Raw genomic sequence first — 6,006 nt, forward strand, 5'->3', positions numbered from 1 at the left:
AGACAAGGACAACGAGTACGAAACCCTGGGAACCCCTAGACAAGGACAACGAGTACAAAACCCTGGGAACCCCTAGACAAGGACAACAAGTAGGAAACCCTGGGAACCCCTAGACAATGACAACGAGTACGAAACCCTGGGAACCCCTAGACCAGGACAAGGAGTACGAAACCCTGGGAACCCCTAGACAAGGACAACGAGTACAAAACCCTGGGAACCCCTAGACAAGGACAACGAGTACAAAACCCTGGGAACCCCTAGACAAGGACAACGAGAAACGAAACCCTGGGAACCCCTAGACAAGGACAACGAGTACGAAAACCTGGGAACCCCTAGACAAGGACAACAAGTACAAAACCCTGGGAACCCCTAGACAAGGACAACGAGTACGAAACCCTGGGAACCCCTAGACCAGGACAACGAGTATGAAACCCTGGGAACCCCTAGACAAGGACAACGAGTACGAAACCCTGGGAACCCCTAGACAAGGACAACCAGTACGAAACCCTGGGAACCCCTAAACAAGGACAACGAGTACGAAACCCTGGGAACCCCTTGACAAGGACAACGAGTGCGAAACCCTGGGAATCCCTAGACAAGGACAACGAGTACGAAACCCTGGGAACCCCTAGACAAGGACAACGAGTACGAAACCCTGGGAATCCCTAGACAAGGACAACGAGTACGAAACCCTGGGAATCCCTAGACAAGGACAACGAGTACGAAACCCTGGGAACCCCTAGACAATGACAACGAGTACGAAACCCTGGGAACCCCTAGACAAGGACAACGAGTGCGAAACCCTGGGAATCCCTAGACAAGGACAACGAGTACGAAGCCCTGGGAACCCCTAGACAAGGACAATGAGTACGAAACCCTGGGAACCCCTAGACAAGGACAACGAGTACGAAGCCCTGGGAACCCCTAGACAATGACAACGAGTATGAAGCCCTGGGAACCCCTAGACAAGGACAACGAATACAAAACCCTGGGAACCCCTAGACAAGGACAACGAGTACGAAACCCTGGGAATCCCTAGACAAGGACAACGAGTACGAAACCCTGGGAACCCCTAGACAATGACAACAAGTATGAAACCCTGGGAACCCCTAGACAAGGACAACGAGTACGAAACCCTGGGAACCCCTAGACAATGACAACGAGTATGAAACCCTGGGAACCCCTAGACAATGACAACGAGTATGAAACCCTGGGAACCCCTAGACAATGACAACGAGTACGAAACCCTGGGAACCCCTAGACAATGACAACGAGTATGAAACCCTGGGAACCCCTAGACAATGACAACGAGTACGAAACCCTGGGAACCCCTAGACAATGACAACGAGTATGAAACCCTGGGAACCCCTAGACAAGGACAACGAGTACGAAACCCTGGGAACCCCTAGACAAGGACAATGAGTGCGAAACCCTGGGAACCCCTAGACAAGGACAACGAGTACAAAACCCAGGGAACCCCTAGACAAGGACAACGAGTGCGAAGCCCTGGGAACCCCTAGACAAGGACAACAACTACGAAGCCCTGGGAACCCCTAGACAAGGACAACAAGTAGGAAACCCTGGGAACCCCTAGACAATGACAACGAGTGCGAAACCCTGGGAATCCCTAGACAAGGACAACGAGTACGAAGCCCTGGGAACCCCTAGACAAGGACAATGAGTACGAAACCCTGGGAACCCCTAGACAAGGACAACGAGTACGAAGCCCTGGGAACCCCTAGACAATGACAAAGAGTATGAAGCCCTGGGAACCCCTAGACAAGGACAACGAGTACAAAACCCTGGGAATCCCTAGACAAGGACAACGAGTACGAAACCCTGGGAATCCCTAAACAAGGACGAGTACGAAACCCTGGGAACCCCTAGACAAGGACAACGAGTACAAAACCCTGGGAATCCCTAGACAAGGACAACGAGTACGAAGCCCTGGGAATCCCTAGACAAGGACAACGAGTACGAAACCCTGGGAACCCCTAGACAATGACAACGAGTACGAAACCCTGGGAACCCCTAGACAAGGACAACGAGTGCGAACCCTGGGAATCCCTAGACAAGGACAACGAGTACGAAGCCCTGGGAACCCCTAGACAAGGACAATGAGTACGAAACCCTGGGAACCCCTAGACAAGGACAACGAGTGCGAACCCTGGGAATCCCTAGACAAGGACAACGAGTACGAAGCCCTGGGAACCCCTAGACAAGGACAATGAGTACGAAACCCTGGGAACCCCTAGACAAGGACAACGAGTACGAAGCCCTGGGAACCCCTAGACAATGACAATGAGTACGAAGCCCTGGGAACCCCTAGACAAGGACAACGAGTACGAAACCCTGGGAATCCCTAGACAAGGACAACGAGTACGAAACCCTGGGAATCCCTAAACAAGGACGAGTACGAAACCCTGGTAACCCCTAGACAAGGACAACGAGTACAAAACCCTGGGAATCCCTAGACAAGGACAACGAGTACGAAACCCTGGGAACCCCTAGACAAGGACAACGAGTACAAAACCCTGGGAACCCCTAGACAAGGACAACAAGTAGGAAACCCTGGGAACCCCTAGACAATGACAACGAGTACGAAACCCTGGGAACCCCTAGACCAGGACAAGGAGTACGAAACCCTGGGAACCCCTAGACAAGGACAACGAGTACAAAACCCTGGGAACCCCTAGACAAGGACAACGAGTACAAAACCCTGGGAACCCCTAGACAAGGACAACGAGAAACGAAACCCTGGGAACCCCTAGACAAGGACAACGAGTACGAAAACCTGGGAACCCCTAGACAAGGACAACAAGTACAAAACCCTGGGAACCCCTAGACAAGGACAACGAGTACGAAACCCTGGGAACCCCTAGACCAGGACAACGAGTATGAAACCTTGGGAACCCCTAGACAAGGACAACGAGTACGAAACCCTGGGAACCCCTAGACAAGGACAACCAGTACGAAACCCTGGGAACCCCTGAACAAGGACTACGAGTACGAAACCCTGGGAACCCCTTGACAAGGACAACGAGTGCGAAACCCTGGGAATCCCTAGACAAGGACAACGAGTACGAAACCCTGGGAACCCCTAGACAAGGACAACGAGTACGAAACCCTGGGAATCCCTAGACAAGGACAACGAGTACGAAACCCTGGGAATCCCTAGACAAGGACAACGAGTACGAAACCCTGGGAACCCCTAGACAATGACAACGAGTACGAAACCCTGGGAACCCCTAGACAAGGACAACGAGTGCGAAACCCTGGGAATCCCTAGACAAGGACAACGAGTACGAAGCCCTGGGAACCCCTAGACAAGGACAATGAGTACGAAACCCTGGGAACCCCTAGACAAGGACAACGAGTACGAAGCCCTGGGAACCCCTAGACAATGACAACGAGTATGAAGCCCTGGGAACCCCTAGACAAGGACAACGAGTACAAAACCCTGGGAACCCCTAGACAAGGACAACGAGTACGAAACCCTGGGAATCCCTAGACAAGGACAACGAGTACGAAACCCTGGGAATCCCTAAACAAGGACGAGTACGAAACCCTGGGAACCCCTAGACAAGGACAACGAGTACAAAACCCTGGGAATCCCTAGACAAGGACAACGAGTACGAAACCCTGGGAATCCCTAGACAAGGACAACGAGCACGAAACCCTGGGAACCCCTAGACAATGACAACGAGTACGAAACCCTGGGAACCCCTAGACAAGGACAACGAGTGCGAACCCTGGGAATCCCTAGACAAGGACAACGAGTACGAAGCCCTGGGAACCCCTAGACAAGGACAATGAGTACGAAACCCTGGGAACCCCTAGACAAGGACAACGAGTGCGAACCCTGGGAATCCCTAGACAAGGACAACGAGTACGAAGCCCTGGGAACCCCTAGACAAGGACAATGAGTACGAAACCCTGGGAACCCCTAGACAAGGACAACGAGTACGAAGCCCTGGGAACCCCTAGACAATGACAATGAGTACGAAGCCCTGGGAACCCCTAGACAAGGACAACGAGTACGAAACCCTGGGAATCCCTAGACAAGGACAACGAGTACGAAACCCTGGGAATCCCTAAACAAGGACGAGTACGAAACCCTGGTAACCCCTAGACAAGGACAACGAGTACAAAACCCTGGGAATCCCTAGACAAGGACAACGAGTACGAAACCCTGGGAACCCCTAGACAAGGACAACGAGTACAAAACCCTGGGAACCCCTAGACAAGGACAACAAGTAGGAAACCCTGGGAACCCCTAGACAATGACAACGAGTACGAAACCCTGGGAACCCCTAGACCAGGACAAGGAGTACGAAACCCTGGGAACCCCTAGACAAGGACAACGAGTACAAAACCCTGGGAACCCCTAGACAAGGACAACGAGTACAAAACCCTGGGAACCCCTAGACAAGGACAACGAGAAACGAAACCCTGGGAACCCCTAGACAAGGACAACGAGTACGAAAACCTGGGAACCCCTAGACAAGGACAACAAGTACAAAACCCTGGGAACCCCTAGACAAGGACAACGAGTACGAAACCCTGGGAACCCCTAGACCAGGACAACGAGTATGAAACCCTGGGAACCCCTAGACAAGGACAACGAGTACGAAACCCTGGGAACCCCTAGACAAGGACAACCAGTACGAAACCCTGGGAACCCCTAAACAAGGACAACGAGTACGAAACCCTGGGAACCACTTGACAAGGACAACGAGTGCGAAACCCTGGGAATCCCTAGACAAGGACAACGAGTACGAAACCCTGGGAACCCCTAGACAAGGACAACGAGTACGAAACCCTGGGAATCCCTAGACAAGGACAACGAGTACGAAACCCTGGGAACCCCTAGACAAGGACAACGCGTATGAAGCCCTGGTAACCCCTAGATAAGAACAACGAGTATGAAACCCTGGGAACCCCTAGACAAGGACAACGAGTGCGAAACACTGGGAATCCCTAGACAAGGACAAGTACAAAACCCTGGGAACCCCTAGACAAGGACAATGAGTATGAAACCCTGGGAACCCCTAGACGAGGACGACGAGTACGAAACCCTGGGAACTCCTAGACGAGGACAACGAGTACGAAACCCTGGGAACCCCTAGACAAGGATGAGTACAAAACCCTGGGAACCCCTAGACAAGGACAACGAGTACAAAACCCTGGGAACCCCTAGACAAGGACGAGTACAAAACCCTGGGAACCCCTAGACAAGGACAACGAGTACGAAACCCTGGGAACCCCTAGACAAGGACGAGTACGAAACCCTGGGAACCCCTAGACAAGGACAACGAGTACGAAACCCTGGGAACCCCTAGACAAGGACGAGTACAAAACCCTGGGAACCCCTAGACAAGGAAAATGAGTGCGAGCTGGAGGAGGTAATCGGTAAGCCCGAATCAAATTCAGCCACTCATTCGGAGGTAAGTGCTACATGTTTATGGAGGGTTTGGAGGGAACAGGCAGTGGAAGGCTTTTTACCTTAATACAGGGAAGGCATTTAGTTAAAAAATCTTGTAGAGTTTAGAACGACTTTATCTGGATAATCAATCGATCATCTAAATGTTCAGGAATCTTCCTGAAGACTTCTCCCCTGCAGAACATACCGGCATGATCAGCAAGTCAAGTGCACACACAGGGTAAGGCACGGAGGTGGGGGGGCAGATGCCCTGGGTGCTGGCCTTGTTACCACACTGGTCAGGCACACACAGGATAAGGCACGGGAGGGCAGGAGGGGCAGATGCCCTTGGTGCTGGCCTTGTCACAGTGCTGGTCACTGTGGTCAGGCACACACAGGGTAAAGCACAGGGGTGGGCAAGATCGTTTGAGGGTTTGAAAAAGTCACGTGGTGTGACGCAACGCATCAGGGAAGGAGCTAGGTGGAGCGCAAGTTACTTCCGGTCGCGGCCGAGACCGGAAGTTCGAGTCTGCTACGGGATAGCTGTCATTATTTTAAATGTAAGTGTGGATATCATTATTAAA

Source organism: Lithobates pipiens, unplaced genomic scaffold (assembly GCF_037356315.1).
Source record: "Lithobates pipiens isolate NorthernLeopardFrog02 unplaced genomic scaffold, aLitPip1_a1.2 Scaffold_24, whole genome shotgun sequence".
Lineage (NCBI taxonomy): Eukaryota > Metazoa > Chordata > Amphibia > Anura > Ranidae > Lithobates > Lithobates pipiens.